Source organism: Sciurus carolinensis, chromosome 1, assembly GCF_902686445.1.
Source record: "Sciurus carolinensis chromosome 1, mSciCar1.2, whole genome shotgun sequence".
In the NCBI taxonomy this organism is placed as follows: domain Eukaryota; kingdom Metazoa; phylum Chordata; class Mammalia; order Rodentia; family Sciuridae; genus Sciurus; species Sciurus carolinensis.
Window position 1 is genome coordinate 95,837,197 of NC_062213.1, and position 18,330 is coordinate 95,855,526.

At 36.7% G+C, this 18,330-nt stretch overlaps 1 protein-coding gene and 1 non-coding gene across 3 annotated transcripts in view; one reads left to right on the forward strand and one right to left on the reverse strand.

Moving 5' to 3' along the window:
• Positions 1-18,330, forward strand: part of Gatad2b (GATA zinc finger domain containing 2B) — a 105,792-nt gene that overhangs the window by 60,085 nt on the left and 27,377 nt on the right. The gene's annotated exons all lie outside the window — the stretch shown is intronic.
• Trnaa-ugc (transfer RNA alanine (anticodon UGC)) lies at positions 7,774-7,847 on the reverse strand. Its single transcript has one exon. It is a non-coding gene; the product is annotated as a tRNA-Ala (tRNA).

Sequence of the window (18,330 nt, forward strand, 5' to 3'; positions counted from 1 at the left end):
ACTCCATTTATGTATGATTTATCAAAATGCATAAATCTCTATAATGAATAACTAATTATAACAAATTTTTAAAAATTTTTTATAAAGAATGGTGGACAAAATTTTTGAATTCTGGATAAATATAAATTTGCTTTGACTGTATATAATACATTGATAATGACTAATTTGATAGGAGCTAAAATCAAGACAAATAGTGAAGAAATAAATAATAAAAACTTTAATCAATTCAGTAGAAAGCATAAAAGAAGAAAAGCACAAACAAGGTAAATAGAATGAACCGAAGGAGGTAGAAACTAATACAAATATTCATGATAAAACTAAAAACTAAATATTATTAATCATGATAAAATAAATGCAGTGAACTAAGCAGTTCTTTAAAAAATCATCATATTGAGTAAAATATTATAAACACTGTTGAAAACCTAAAGACACTAAAGTTGAAATTGAAAATGAAAAAATGGTAGAGCTCCTGGGTGCAGTGGTGCACACCTATAATCCCACTGGCTCAGGAGTTTGAGGCAAGAGGATTGGGAGTTCAGAGCCAGCCTCAGCGATGGTGAGGTGCTAAGCAACTCATTGAGACCCTGCCTCTAAATAAAATACAAAATTGGGCTGGGGATGTGACTCAGTGGTTGAGTCCCTGAGTTCAATCCCCAGTACGGAAAAAAAAGGGGGGGGGTGTGGGGGGGGGGGTAGAGCAGCATGTATAAGGCCCTGGGTTTTATCCTCCAACACCTCACTCCCCCACCCACACACACATATACACAAAGAACGAATGAAAAAAAATGTTCCATGTGAATACTAACCAGAAAGTTGATGTTCCCATATTAATATGAAGACAAAATGAGATTTAAGGCCCCCCAAAAAATTTATTATAGAAACTTTTTAAGGTAGAAATCAGTACAAATTGTAAAGGAGAAGATTGTGTGTGCACAGCCTGTAAAAGGAAAATTTTAAATTAAAACATTTTTATTTCACCTTTTGTATTTGAGAAGAATTTTTTGGCAGGTATATAGTATTCCAGGTTGTTAGTTTTTCTTTTCAGTATTTTTTAAAATACTGTACTCTTCTCTCTTTGTGTTGTTTCAAATGAAAAATCTAATTTTATATCTTTATATAACATGCCTTTTAATTTTTTTTATTTTTTATTTTATCTGAGTGCTTTAGTTTTGAGCAATTTCATATGTCATGGTGATATTTTCTTATTTTTGTTGTACTTTGGGTTTTTAGCTTCTGGTACCTGCGTGTTTATAGTTTTCACAAAGTGGTAAAATTTTGACTATTATTCCTTCTTTTTTTTTTTTTTCCTGTCCACTCCCTGTCTATCTTGTCTTTGAGGGACTTGAGTTATCTGTATATTAAGCTGCTTACAGTCGTCCCTGTTCCCTTGACACTTTTTATTTTTATTCTTTCTGTTTTATGTTAGATAATTTTATTGCTATGCCTTCTGCTTTGCAAATATTTCCCATAATTTTTAATCTGCTCTTAAAATACATAACTTTTTAAAAAAACATTTTCATTGAGGTTCATATACCAATACAATTTGCCCATTTAGAATCTACAAATTCACTCATCACTACAACCTAAAATGGGAACATTTCATCTAAAAAATCCCCCTGCTCATTAGCAGTCATTTCCCATTTTGCCCTTCCCCCATCCCTAGTCAATCACTAATATTTCTGTTTATAGATTTACTTATTTTTTACTTTTCATATACAGTAATCACCCCTTATCTACATGGGATATGTTCCAAGACCCCCAGTGGATATCTGAAAAGAAGGATAGTACTGAATCCCATGTATACTATGATTTTTCCTACATGCCCTGCACATTGCCACATAGTACCAGAGTTAATCTGTCTTTCCATGTTTCATGCCCCGGTGCCTCTTTTGCATCACTTTTGTGCTTTGGGGCCATTATTAAGTAAAATAAAGTTTACTTAAATATAAATGCTGCAAGATAATGATAGTCATCTGATAACAGAGAGTAGTCACCAAGTGACAAGTAAGCAATTAATGTGTACAGTGTGAATACACTGGACAAAGGAATAATTCAAGTCCCAGGCAGTACGTAGTAAGATGGTATGAAATTACTTTATTCAGAACAACATGCAGTTTAAAACTTAGCAATTGTTTATTCTGGAATTTTTCCGTTTAATATTTTCACATCACGGTTGACTACAAATAACTGAAATCATGGAATGCAAAACCAAAGATAAGAGTACTATATATGTAAAATATATAACCTGTTGTGACTGGCTTCTTTCATTTGACATAATATTTTCAAGATTCATCTATGTTGTAACATGTATCAGTATTTCATTCCCTTTTTTGGTTTATAATATTCCATTGTATGGATATACCACATTTTGTTTATCTCATTAAATGATGGACATTTGTGTGGTTTCCATGCTTTAGCTATTGTGAATAGTACTGCTGTGTACATTATTTATAGACAAATTATTTGTGTGGGATGATGTTTTCAGTTCTCTTGGGCAGATACATTGCAGTGGAATTATTGGGTCATATGATAACTCCATGATTAACTTTGTGATGAACTACCAAATTCTTTTCTGAAATGGCTATATCATATTACTTTGCCAACAGCAGTATATGAGTTTTTCCATGATTCCCAATACTTATCATCAGTTTCTATTATAGCCATCCTAGTAGGTGTGAAGTGGGATCTCTTGCTTTTGATTTTCATTTCCCTGATGACTAATGACATTGAGAATCCTTCATGTGCTTATTGACCTTATGTATACCTTCTTAGGAAAAGCGCCAAGGTTTCCATTGGGTGATTCCAGCTGAGGTTATTTGACATTTTATTGTTTTGTCATAAGAGTTCTTTTTGTATTCTAGATACAAGTTCTTCAACAGATAGAGGATTTACAAATGTTTTCCCCCATTTTGTGGATGTCTTTTCACTTTCTTGATAGTATCCTTGGAAGCACAAAAAAAATTTAATTTTAATTAAGTCCAATTTGTTCCTTTGCCTGTGTTATTGGTATATATCTAACAAATCATTGTATAACCTAAGGGTACAAAGATTTACTCTTTTCATTTTAAGGATTTTATAGTTATAGTCCTTATATTTAGTTTTTTCTCTCACTTTCACTTAATTTTTGTTTGTAGTGTGAGGTAGGGGGTCCAGTTTCATTCTTTTGCATATTGATAGTCAGTTGTCTCAGAAACATCTGTTAAAAGACAGATTGTTCTTTCCGTGATTCAGTTCTCTTGACCCTCTTTTTGGAAATTAGTTGATATATATTAGAGTGTATTCTGGGGGTCTAAATCCTATTCAGGTGAGTATATGTCTGTCCTTATGCCAGTACCACACTTTACTTGTATCCATTGTGTTTTTCATCTCAGACACTAGTTTTTAATCTATATAAGTTTGTTGTGAGTCTTTTTATACATTTTCCATTTTGTTGGAATACAGTTACAATATCTCTTTAAAAGTCCTTTGAATTTCAATAAAATTAATTCTGAGTAAGATTTCTGTTCAATTTTGTACCTCATAGGTCATGTTTTACTGTTCTTTGCTTATCTGGTTATCTTTGATTGGATTCTAGACATTGTTAATTTTATATTTTTGAATATTGGATTTTTTTTGTTATTGGGGGTGGAGTATGGGGAATTAAACCCAGGGTTGCTTTGCCACTGAGCTACATCTCCAGCCCTTTTTATTTTTTATTTTGAGACAGAGTCTTGTTAGATTGCTTAGGACCTCTCACCAAGTTGCTGATGCTGGCATGGAACTTGAAATCCTCCTGCCTCAACCTCCTGAGCTGTTGGAATTATAGTTGTGCATCATCATGCCTATTTTTTTTTTCTTCTTTTTAAGATAAATCTTGAAGTTTGTTTTGCAATTTAGTTAATGTGATTAACAGTCTGGTCCTTTTGGGTCTGTCTCTGATTTGTCAGGTCAGTCTGAAGCAGTACTGAAAATTCCCTACTACTAAAGTTAAATGGTTCCTCAGTACTCTACCAAGTGCCCTGTAAGTTATGAGTTTTTCCAATCTGGTTATTAAGAACAGGCACTGTTCCTGACCCTATGTGTGGATACTAGGCAGTATTCCTTTCAGATGGTTTTTGTTTTTTTGCTCTATCTTAAATAGTTTCCTCATACATATATACTAATCAGTTCTCTGATTCTGTCAGTATTTGAAAGGGTTGTTTTGGAGATCCCTGGACTTCTCTCTGTAGCTGTCTCTTATATTATATTATGTTCTTTGAAATCTAGCTACCATTGTCCCATCATACTGCAGTCCATCTCTTTAACTCAGGAGTTTGTCACAGTCCACCTCAGACTCCCTGCCCTGAATCATGTCCTAAAAACTCCCTTAAGGCAATAATTGAAAGCAGTTGTAGGACTCAATTTTGTTTCTTGTCCCTTTGGGATCACTGTCCTTCATTGTCTAATGTCCAGTGTCTTGGAAACTGTTCAGTGTTTTTTGTTACTGTTATTTCAAATAGGAGGGTAAATCTGGAAGTGAAAACTGTAGCATTGGTTTCAAAATCAACAAATTAATGTGTCAGTGTTAAATTGGAGAATGGATGAATATAATAATAATTTGGATGGTGGCATTCTGCATAGTATTTAAAACAATTGAACTAGAACTTTATGCATTTACTTGGATAAATCTTAAATATAAAAAAATGAATATTAAAAAGCAAAACAAAGGATATGTTCAAGAGCTACCTTTTTAAAAGTAATTTCTAAAAATGAAACACTGCACATTAAACTTAGAAAATTATTGATGAGAATGGTAACAATAATTCCATCTTACTGTCTTTCTCGGAGAAGGGAAGGAAGAGGGAGGATAGAGAATGGATTGGGGATAAAGTTACAGAGGGTGCTTCAAGTATAACTATTTTATTTCACTAAAAACAAATTAAGATCTGGTATGGCGGTACACACCTATAATTTTAGCAGCTCTGAAGCTGAGGCAGGAGGATCACAAGTTCATGGCCAACCTCTGAAACATAGTGAGACCTTGTCACAAAAAAAAAAGACTGAGAGTGTAGCTCAGTGGTAAAGTGCCCCTGGGTTCAATTCATAGTACCAAAAAGTAAATGTATGACAAATGACTAATACCTAGTATTTTGATAGTAAAGAAGTCTCAAAACTCAACATTTGGGCTGGGGTTGTGGCTCAGTGGTGGATCATTTGCCTAGCATGTGTGAGGCACTGTGTTCAATTTTCAGCACCACATATAAATAAATGAATAAAATAAATGTCTACCAACATCCAAAAACCTATTTTTAAAAATCAGCAGTTAGAAAATGAGCAAAAAAGGAGGTTTCAAGATGGCGGACTGGATGGTGGCTGCATTTCATGTTGCTCCAGGACTCAGGATTCAAAAGAGGAGATAGTGAGAGACTTGGGACCAACTCAAAGCCGCCGGGTGAGTCTCTCCCGTTGGGGAGGCGTCCCGGATGGGGCGGTAGTCCTGGAACGCAGGGAACTTTGTGAAGTAGAGTTGCCCGGCGAGACGCCCCTCCCCCCACTGGAGCGGTAAACACGGACAACTGGGAACATCGTAGAGGTGGCTGCTCAGCACAGCGCTTGGACTCGGAGCAACCACTGGGGCTCCAGGCGGCTGCCTGAGGAGGAGCTGTGTGGCGAGCTGTTTGGACTCAGAGCGATCGCTTCTGAACACCGGGGGGCTGCCCAGAGGAAGAGGAGGAACGCAGCGGGTCGCTTGGACTTGGAGGGACTACACCAGAGCTACAGGCGGTTGCCAGAGGAGGAGCTACGTGGCGAGCTGTTTAGACTCAGAGCGACCGCTTCTGAACACCAGGCGGCTGCCCGGAGGAAGAGGAGGAATGTGGCGGGTCGCTTGGTCCAGGAGTGACTGCATCAGAGCTCCAGGTGGCTGCTCAGAGGAGGAGGCGAGTGGTGAGTTGTTTGGACTCAAAGCAACTGCTCCTGAACACTGGTGGCCTGCCTGGAGGAGGAGCGCGATGGGTCGCTTGGTCTTGGAGCAACCGCTCCTGAACTCCTGGGGGACTACCCCAAGGAGGAGGAGGAACAGGGAGGGTCACTTGGACTCGGAGTGACTGCCTAGGGCTATGGGTGGTTGGCGGGAGGAGGAGACGCGAAGTGAGTTGCTTGGACTCCTAGTGACTGCGTCGGAACACCAGGTGGCTGTCCGGAGGAAGAGGTGTGTGGCGGGTTTCTGGGACTCGGAGCTATTGTACGGGGCTCCAGGTGGCAGCTCAGAGGAGGGGCCGCATAGCCAGGCGATTAGGTGCAGAGCAGGGTCCCAGGACCTAGGCAGCTTCTTGGTGGAAGAGCCACACAGAGACACGCTTAGGGGCGGAGCGAAGGTTCCAGGACTGCGGGCAGTTTCTCTGAGGAGAGGCAGCCTAAGGAGACTCGTCTGCGAAGGGTGAGGCTACCAGGCCCAGGAGGTAGGTCCGGGCCCCTGGGAACGTTGCAGAGGAAGGCAGCCCAGCCCAGGCAGTAGTTGTAGATTGAGGGGAACCTCTGGGAGGGGAACTGACCAGCGAGACCTCCCCACCGGGTGAGTTTTCCCCGCTGGGTGAGGTTTTCCCACAAGGACGGTAAAACCAGAGACACAGGCACAAACAGGCCTTGCCTCAGCCCGCAGCCTAATTCCCCTTTGGATGACCATTGGTCAACAAGTGGAGGCACCTCTGCCCACTATCAGGGAATATACCCCACCTGAGGGTCACCACCCCTAGAGAGGCAGCTTCCTTGTGGAGCACCACATTATCTACTTCCTCCAAGACTTCAGGCTACTGAAGGATAAGAGGGGATATACTAGCAATCTTCAGGGACATTATAAGTCAATAGAGGAAATCTGCAATATCTTAATGATCCACTGATTCCTGAACAATATGAGAAAACAAGGGAAGAAAATGCCCCAAACAAATCTAGATGTTACATCAATAAAATCCAACGACAGCATGGCAGAAGAAATGACAGAAAGGAAGTTCAGAATGTACATAATAAAAATAATCAGGGAAGCAAACAATGAGATGAAAGAGCAAATGCAGGCATTGAATGATGAGATGCAAGAGCAAATGCAGGCATTGAATGATCACACCAATTGACAGTTAAAAGAGCAAATTCAGGAAGCAAAAGATCATTTCAATAAAGAGTTAGAGATATTGAAAAAAAACCAAACAGAAATCCTTGAAATGAAGGAAACAATAAACCAAATTAAGAACTCCATAGAAAGCATAACCAATAGGATAGAACACCTGGAAGACAGAACCTCAGATATTGAAGACAAAATATTTAACCTTGAAAACAAAGTTGAACAAACAGAGAAGATGGTAAGAAATCATGAACAGAATCTCCAAGAACTATGGGATATCATGAAAAGGCCAAATTTGAGAATTATTGGGATTGAGGAAGGCTTAGAGAAACAAACCAAAGGAATGAACAATCTATTCAATGAAAGAATATCAGAAAATTTCCCAAATCTGAAGAATGAAATGGAAAATCAAGTTCAAGAGGCTTATAGGACTCCAAATACACAAAATTACAACAGACCCACACCAAGGCACATTATAATGAAAATACTTAACATACAAAATAAAGACAGAATTTTAAAGGCTGTGAGAGAAAAGAACCAAATTATATTCAGGTGGAAACCAATACGGATATCAGCAGATTTTTCAATCCAGACCCTAAAAGCTAGAAGGGCCTGGAACAACATTTTTCAAGCTCTGAAAGAAAATGGATGCCAACCAAGAATCTTTTTTTTCTTTTTTTTTTTTTTTCTTTTTTTTTCTTTTGTGGTACTGGGGATTGAACCCAGGGCCTTGTGCTTGCAAGGCAAGCACTCTACCAACTGAGCTATATCCGCAGCCCCAACCAAGAATATTATACCCAGCAAAATTTACCTTCAAATTTGACGATGAAATAAAATCATTCCATGATAAACAAAAGCTAAAAGAATTTACAAAAAGAAAGCCAGCATTTACAGAACATTCTCAGCAAAATATTCCATGAGGAAGAGATAAAAAACAAAGAAGCAAATCAGCAAAGGGAGGAATTATCCTAAAGGAACTGTCAAAGGAGGAACCAAGTTGTGTCAAAAAAATAAATAAAATTTAAAAAATGAACCAAATGACCGGGAATACAAATCATATCTCAGTAATAACCTTGAATGTTAATGGCCTGAATTCATCAATCAAAAGACACAGACTGGCAGATTGGATTAAAAAGAAAGATCCAACAATATGTTGCCTGCAAGAGACTCACCTCAAAGAGATACCCATAGACTAAAGGTGAAAGGATGGGGAAAACATACCATGCACATGGACTCAGCAAAACGCTTGAGTATCCATCCTCATTTCAGATAATGTGGACTTCAAGCCAAAGTTAGTCAGAAGGGATAAAGAAGGACATTTCATACTGCTTAAGGGAAGCATAAACCAGCAAGACATAACAATCATAAACATCTATGCCCCAAACAGTGGCTCATCCATGTATGTCAAATGAATCCTTCTCAATTTTAGAAACCAAATAGACCATAACACAATAATACTAGGTGATTTTAACACGCCTCTCTCACCACTGGACAGATCTTCCAAACAAAAATTGAACAAAGAAGCCATAGATCTCAATAACATAATCAATAATTTAGACTTAACAGACATTTATAGAATATACCATGCAACCAAGAGCGAATACACTTTTCTTCTCAGCAGCACATAGATCCTTCTCTAAAGTAGACCATATATTATGCCACAAAGCTAATGTTAACAAATACAAGAAGATAGAGACACTACCTTGTATTCTATCAGATCATAATGGATTGAAGTTAGAAATAAATGAAAGAGTAAAAAACAGAAACTACTGCAACACCTGGAGATTAAACAATATGCTATTATATGATGAATGGATAACAGAAGATATTAGGAAGGAAATTAAAAAATTCTTAGAGGTAAATGAGAACAAAGAAACATCATATCAAAATCTCTGGGACACTATGAAAGCAGTATTTAGAGGAAAATTTATTTCATGGAGCGCATTTAATAAAAGAAGTAAAACTCAACAAATAAACGACCTAACACTACAGCTCAAAGCCCTAGAAAAAGAAGAACAGATCAACACCAAAAGTAGAAGAAGACAGGAAATAGTTAAACTCAGAGCTGAAATCAACGAAATTGAAACAAAAGAAACAATACAAAAAATTGACAAAATAAATAGTTGGTTCTTCGAAAAAATAAAACAAAATTGATAAACCTTTAGCCACACTAACAAAGAGAAGACGAGAGAAAACCCAAATCACTAAAATTCGGAATGAACAAGGAAATATCACAACAGACACGATTGAAATACAAAACATAATTAGAAGCTATTTTGAAAATCTATACTCCAACAAAAATAGAAAATTTCGAAGACATCAACAGGTTTCTAGAGACATATGAACTGCCTAAACTGAACGAGGAGGACATACACAATTTAAATAGACCAATTTCAAGTAATGAAATAGAAGAAGTCATCAAAAGCCTACCAACAAAGAAAAGTCCAGGACCAGATGGGTTCTCAGCCGAGTTCTACAAAACCTTTAAAGAAGAGCTCATTCCAATACTTCTCAAAGTATTCCATAAAATAGAAGAGGAGGGAACCCTCCCAATCTCGTTCTGTGAAGCCAATATTACCCTGATACCTAAACCAGACAGAGACACATAGAGGAAAGAAAATTTCAGACCAATACCCTTAATGAACATCGACGCAAAAATTCTAAACAAAATTTTAGCAAATCGCATACAAAAACATATTAAAAAGATAGTGCACCATGATCAAGTGGGTTTCATCCCAGGGATGCAAGGTTGGTTCAACATCAGGAAATCAATAAATGTAATTCACCATATCAATAGACTTAAAGTCAAGAATCACATGATTATTTCAATAGATGCAGAAAAAGCATTTGATAAAATACAGCAACCCTTCATGCTCAAAACACTAGAAAAAATAGGGATAGTGGGAACATTCCTTAACATCATAAAGGCCATCTATGCTAAGCCCATGGCTAATATCATTCTAAGTGGAGAAAAACGGAAAGCATTCCCCCTAAAAACTGGAACAAGGCAGGGATGTCCTCTTTCACCACTTCTATTCAATATCGTCCTTGAATCTCTAGCCAGAGCAATTAGAGAGACCAAAGAAATTAAAGGGATACGAATAGGAAAAGAAGAACTCAAACTATCCCTATTTGCTGATGATATGATTATATACTTAGAGGAACCAGGAAATTCTACCAGAAAACTTTTAGAACTCATAAGTGAATTCAATAAAGTAGCGGAATATAAGATCAATGCACATAAATCTAATGCATTTTTATACATAAGTGATAAATCTTCAGAAAAAGAAATTAGGAAAACTACCCCATTCACAATAGCATCGAAAAAAATAAAATACTTGGGAATCAATCTCACAAAAGAGGTGAAAGACCTCTACAATGAGAACTACAGAACACTAAAGAAAGAAATTAAAGAAAACCTTAGAAGATGGAAAGATCTCCCATGTTCTTGGATAGGAAGAATTAATTTTGTCAAAATGGCTATACTACCAAAACTGCTATACAGATTCAATGCAATTCCAATTAAAATCCCAATGATGTACCTTACAGAAATAGAGCAAGCAATTATGAAATTCATCTGGAAGAATAAAAAACCCAGAATAGCTAAAGCAATCCTTGGCAGAAAGAGTGAAGCAGGGGGTATCGCAATACCAGATCTTCAACTCTACTATAAAGCAATAGTAACAAAAATGGCATGGTACTGGTACCAAAATAGAAAGGTGGATCAATGGTACAGAATAGAGGACACGGACACAAACCCAAATAAATACAATTTTCTCATACTAGACAAAGGGGCCAAAAATATGCAATGGAGAAAAGATAGCCTCTTCAACAAATGGTGCTGGGAGGATTGGAAATCCATATGCAACAGAATGAAACTAAACCCATATCTCTCACCATGCACGAAACTAAACTCAAAATGGATTAAGGACCTTGGAATCAGACCAGAGATCTTGCATCTTATAGAAGAAAAAGTAAGTCCAGAGCTTCAACATGTCGGCTTAGGGCCAGAGTTCCTTAACAGGACTCCCATAGCACAAGAAATAAAAGCAAGAATCAATAACTGGGATAGATTTAAACTAAAAAGCTTTCTCTCAGCAAGGGAAACTATCAGCAATGCGAAGAAAGAGCCTACAGAGTGGGAGAAAATCTTTGCCAATCATACTTCAGATAGAGCACTAATCTCCAGACTCTATAAAGAACTCAAAAAACTCTACACCAAGAATGCAAATAATCCAGTCAACAAATGGGCTAAGGAAATGAATAGACACTTCACAGAAGAAGATCTACAAGCAATCAACAAACATATGGAAAAATGTTCAACATCTCTAGTAATGAGAAATGCAAATCAAAACCACGCTAAGATTCCATCTCACCCCAATTAGAATGGCGATTATCAAGAATACAAGCAACAACAAGTTGTGGGGAGAAAAGTACACTCATACATTGCTGGTGGGGCTGCAAATTAGTGCAGCCACTCTGGAAAGCAGTGTGGAGACTCCTTAGAAAACTTGGAATGGAAACACCATTTGACCCAGCTATCCCACTCCCTGCCCTTACCCAACGACTTAAAATCAGCATACTACAGAGATACAGCCACATCAGTGTTCATAGCTGCTCAGTTCACAATAGCCAGAGTATGGAACCAACCTAGATGTCCTTCAATTGATGAATGGATAAAGAAACTGTGGTGTATATATATATATATATATATATATATATATATATATATATACACACATATATATATATACATATATACACAATGGAATATTACTCATTGTATATATATATATATGTATATACAATGGAATATTACTCAGCCATAAAGAATGATAAAATATGGCATTTGCAGGCAAATGGATGAAATTGGAGAATATCATGCTAAGTGAGATAAGCCAATCTCAAAAAACCAAAGGACGAATGATCTCGCTGATAAGTGGATGATGACACATAATGGGGGGTGGGAGGGGTTAGTGTTAGGGTTAGAGTTAGGGTTAGGGAGGGGGGCAAGAATGGAGGAAGGAAGGACTGTATAGAGGGGTGGGAGGGGTGGGGGGGAGAGAAAAAAATAACAGAATGAATCAAACAATACCCTATGTAACTTTATGATTACACAAATGGTATGCCTTTATGCCATGTACAAACAGAGAAACAACATGTATCCCATTTGTTTACAATAAAAAAAAAAGAGCAAAAAATATGAGCAATAGTTTCACAAAAGAGACCATATGGATGGCAAATAAGCATGTAAAAAGTAATAATTAGCCATTAAGGATGATGAAATATTACTACAGGTCCTGGGTTTTGGCTCAGTAGGAGAATGCTTGCCTAGCTTGTGTGAGGCACTTGGTTCAATCCTTAGCACCACATAAAAAAATTAAAAAATAAAATAAGTTTAAACAAAACATTACTACGTACCTATCAGCATGACTTAAATAAAAAATGACACCACTAAATTCTGATGAGGATGTGAAGAAATTGGATTCCTCACATATTGTTTCTGAGAATTACATAATGGTATGACTGTGCTGGAAGAGATTGGCAGTTTCTTATAAAGCAACGTTCATTTACCATGTAACTCAGCAGTGGCACTCTTGGGTATATGTCCCAGATAAATGAAAACAAATTCTTACCAAAAAAACTTGTACATGGGTGTTCATAGCAACTTTATTTGTAATAGCAAAAAACTAGAAAAAATTCAGTGAATAAACTGTGGTACATCTATACCTTGGAATACTATACGACAATTAAAAGGAATGAACTACTGGTATGTGTTACAACTTGGATGAATCTCAGGAATTATCCTGAGTGAAAAAAAGCCAGTCCCAAATATTACATACTCTGTGATTACAAATACATATGTGGCTGAATGTGGTGGCACGTACCTATAATCCCAGCAACTTGGGATCCTCTTGCCTTGCTGAGGTAGGAGGATCAAGGCCAGTCTTAGCTGTTTAGTGAGGCCCTAAGCAACTTAGACCCTGTCTCAAAATAAAATATAAAATGGACTGGGGACATAACTCAGTGGTAAAGTGCCTCTGGGTTCAATCCCCTGTACCCAAAACAACAAATACATGTCTGTGCATATGTGTATTATACTATATACATATGTGTGTGTATGTATATGTGTTTGGTTTTTGGTTTAGGTTCTCATTATGTTGCCCAGGCTGGTCTTGAACTTACAAGCTCAAGGGGATTCTCCTACCTCACCCTCCCAAATAGCTGGGACTACAGGCATGTACCACCATGTCCTATATGTTTTTGAATAGTCAGAATCTTAGAATTGGAAAACTGATTCATGTTTACCATAAGTTAGAGATGTGGCAGATTCTGGGGAGGGATGTGATTATAAAAGGGTAACATGAAGGATTCTTGAGGTATGTTGGAATGTTCTGTATCTTGATTTGGCAATGGATGCATGAGCTTCCAAATGTGATAAAATTCTACAGAACTATACCCAAATGAGAACAAGTAAAACTGGGGGAATCTGAATGAGATCTATAGACACTACAAATGTTACCATTGCAGGGAAACTAGTTAAAGGGTATGTGAGAGCTTTCTTTAATAATAATAACATTTAATATTAATATTTAAAGATATCATTATTAAATATTACTATTTGGACCCTCATGCATAATAATCATGTAGTCTACCACTAAGGGACACTAAAACCCTCTATAGTCTCTTGCAATTGTGAATCCACAATTATTGCAGAATAAAAAATTAAATTAGAAAACAAGATAGGGGCAAAGTATTGATTTGACCACCTTTTTTTTCTTCAGTTCCATATTGTGACCATTTGGAAGATGGACCAGGAGAGAAGTCAATATGAAAAAATAGTGGAAACATAAGAAACATTTTTTTATTCATTTATTGATATTCATCTTAAAAATCTTTAGATTTTAAAAAGGCAACTGTCAGGCCGGCAGGGAGTACACGTGTGCCTGTAATCCTGGCAGCTCCAGAAAGCAACTCAGTGAGACCCTGTCTCTAAATAAGTACAAAATAGGACTGGGTGTGGGGCTCAGTGGTTGAGTGCCCCTGAATTCAATCCACCACCACCACTACCATCACCACCACCCCCAAAAAAGGTAACAATTTTTGAGAAAGGTGTATTTTTAAAAAAAAGTATTTTCATTTTTTTTTTAATGCATCAAAGAAATACTGTTTTGTTTTGTAAGGACTGTTATATCTCATAAACTAACAAATTATGTTACATATATTTAAAATATTATAAAATATCTTATAAATATTGAGAACTCTTTATAAAGTCATATAACACATTTTGTGATCTTAAGACTATTTCTGCTTAAACTTTTAAAGTCATTATATATAATAAACTGTAGGCTTAAATTTTATTATTCTTGAGAATTAGTGGTTTTCTCACCTAACAATTTATATTTTTCTCTTAATTGTCTGTGATTAATGTAATTGGGGAACAAATGTAAAGGAGTTTTGTATATTGTATAGTACAAAGCAATGCAGTCACTAAGTAAATGTTAATTCATTTTTTTTTTTCACCCTGTGTTCCCTCATTCTTTACCTTTTTTTTTGTGTGTGTGTGTGGTGCTGGGGATTTGAACCCAGGGCCTTGTGCTTGCAAGGCAAGCACTCTACCAGCTGAGCTGTATACCTGGCCCATTCTCTACCTTTTTGATTCCTCTAAGTCTTTGCTTCTGATCTGGATTTTGGTGTGGAAGTCAGTTGAAAATTTGACACATGTTGATCTAGAGCTGTATTGTCATTTGGCCATTATTGTTTCTTGTAGCAGTCAACAGTAAATTTAAAGCTAGACGTTTTTCTGGTACATTTACTTGACACTCTTAATTACACTCCTGAATTTTTTCTTTAGTGTTTTGACTTGTCATGATTTCCTGATTTTCCCCCTAGCTCTCTGACCATGACTTTGTTTTCTCTGACAAACTTATCCTTAAATTTAGATTCTATCCTTTCTCCCCTGTCCTCTAACTATATGTTCATTCTTTCTGGGCAACTTCACGCATCCCTACATATACTCTAATTACCTCCTTTTCCTGTTCAGATATATATCTCTAATAGCACTGGCATAAGCTGTGGCTCTTTTGTTTGTTTGCCATGTTATCCAACTGTTTATTGAATATTTCCATTTTGTGCTTTCGACAGTTTTCTTCATTAGGATGTTTTCAGTTTAGGTACAGAAAATCCAGCTCATATTAGCTTAAACATTAATTTATTGGCCTCTGTAACAGAAATTCAGATACTAGCTTCAGGGCGGTTCAATATGGTGGCACAACTGGATAATTGGCTCCCACCTCTCAGTGCTCTGCTTTATCCCAGTGTCTGCTTTTATCATCCACAAGCTATCTTTCTTCATAGTTACAGGATGACTGTTGGCAGCAGTACACCAAGGTTAATATTTTCTCATTTACATTCAAGGGAAAAAATAGAATAAACGAGACTTTGTGACTTCGTTTTGTTTTATTTTGTTTTTAAGAATCAGAAAAAGTCACAGATGATTCCCAGATTTAAGCTTTTGCCTTTGGGTGAATTGAGTTCTTTTTACCTAAATATAAGGATGAAAAGCAGAACACCCTAACTTAATTACAGTTCGTCTTAGGATTTTTTAACTGTAGAATGGTGGGAAAGCAGTACACAGTTAGTAGAAATGTACTTCACATTTGAGTTTGAATCTTTTCTGAGGTTAGCATTATGTGTGCAGTACACTACTTTTGTGGTACTGGGCAGTAGCAGCAAGCCACAGCTTCTGAGCAGCCTTGAGATCACAGAGGAAACAACTGATTCTCTACAGTGTTCTATGTTGCTATGTTCTGTGATGTTCAGTAGGTTGGGCATATTAAATGCAATTTTGACTGAAGTTTTTTGTTTTGTTTTGTTGTTTGGTAGTGGTGAAGATTGAACCTGGGGCATTCTAGGCAAGCATTCTTCCACTGAGCCACATCCCCAACCATGATATTTTCATCTTATGGGTTCTTCAGGATATAATCCCCATTGTAAATCAAGGAACATCTCTAGAGGAAGGTAGAGAAAATAAGTCCATGTAAATGCCAAGTATTTATTATAAGCACATCCATTTCCTACCAAAATGGAATTGTCAACAACAGTAACCTAATCTTTTTTTTTTTTTAAATCTTTATTCCTAGCACCTTACCTGAACTTGACACATAGGATATGCTTAATGAGAGAAAGGATGAATGATGTACAAATATTATAAATACATAGCACTGTTTCTTAAGATATCTAGGTATGAGCAGGAATAGATTTTTAATGTGAGCTAGACCAGAGGTGTTAATTCCATATTCACTATCTAAAACTTTGCAGTCTTGGGATACTTGATCTGACACCTTACCTACCTGTGAAGTAGGGCTAATACCACCTACTTAGTCATGTGTTGAAAAGATTTAAGTAAGGCCTAACCCAGGTCATGGATGACTGCAGTCTTGGGATACTTGATCTGCCTTAGTGGCATGTTTGTCTTTAGGTGCTTAAGAAATAGTGTAGTGGCTGTTAATATTAGCAGCACAGAAGAAATGAAAAAGATTGGTTTAAAAAGAGCATACAGCTTTCATTTTACATAATTTTTGTTTTGATTTTTGTAGAGGAATTTTTGTGTGACAAGTTTTCAGTGAATATTTTTAAAGCTTTATTGGGAGTTTAATTTAAGTGTAGAATTAATGGTTTTTAAAAAGTGTATTTACAGAGTTGTACAACTATCACCACAATCTAGCTTTAGTGTATTTCTATCACTCTGAAAAGATTGATTATGCCCATTTGTAATCAGTCCCAGTTTTAAGTGAAACTTTACATTCATCTGGGTTACATTGGATTTTGAGGCATTAATGCATGAAGTTGAGGTTTATAGATGAATTATGACAAAAGTGGGCATGGGCAAATTGGTCAGGGTTCTCAGGCCATTAGTTGGGAAAGATTACTGACCTCAGACAAAAAATATCTGGATTCTGGTTTCTCTTAACCTCCAGTACAACAGCTTCTTTCTTTTATCATTGGCGCAAATTTTTTGAACTACTTTGAGCTGCTTGCATAACTACTAGTTCAAGAAGCTAGGGTACTGGTGGCATCCAAAACTGCTTAGCAGTTATTTTTATTATTTTGTTGTTTCAACGTATACATTCTATACTCGTGAATATAGTTTATGGCAAAACTGAACACTGCAGTGAATTAATTTACATTTGTATATCTTACTGTGTGCTTTTATAAAAAGTACTGTTTGCATCTAGGTGTCTATAATCAGTTGAATAACAGTCTGTGCTCATTCTCTACAATTCCCCTTTGTATTCTCAGTTACATCCTCAGTATGTAGTGTCATTGAGTTACCCAAGACATTGTTACTGTGGAATTAGGCTTGACTTTTGGTGTTCCATTGCATTCAACTTTCCATTCACTCCATCTAGAGCTATTTTTCAGCAGTCATCCACTTCAGAAGTAGCAAATGTCAAAAATAACAAATCTTTGAAGAATCTAAGTAAAGAATGTTAATATAGGTTATAACATGCTCATACATTAAGCTGTTAAAAAGAGAACTAAGAGGATATAGAGAAACTGTGACCCTCACACACTGCTGATGTGAATGTTTAAAATGGTTCTTTGAAAAACCACCTGGTAATTCCTCAAAATGTTAAACCCACTGTCCCATCATCCTCTATATAGGACACCTATGTAAACTTAATTTGAGCAGTATTTTCCATGTGTCCAGTAAAAGTTTACAGGGTTTTGTTTTTGTTTTTGAGGTGGGGAGAGTACTGGAAGTTAATCTCAGGGGCTTTCAACCACTGAACCACATCCCCAGATCTATTTTTGTATTTTATTTAGAGACAGGGTCTCACTGAGTTGCTTATTAGCATCTTTTGCCAAGGCTAGCTTTGAACTTGCAATCCTCCTGCCTCAGCCTCCTGAGCTGCTGGGATTATAGGCATACACCAATGCCCCCAGCAAGTTCACAGATTTTTTATATGTGTGTTACATAAATGGGACATAATGGGTTAAATGTAGAGTTACCATACCACCCAGCAATTTTTCTCCTAGGTATATACTCAAGAGAATTGAAAACATTATTATCTCCACAAAACCTTACCATGAATGTTCAGAGCAGCATTATTCATAATAGCAAAAAGTGGAAACAGACCATTTGTCTACCAGTTGATGAACAAATTTAAAATGTGATAGAGTCATACAGTGGAGTATTACTTAGCCATAAAAAAAAAAATACATCTCAGTGATAGAGCTCTGGCTGAGCAGGT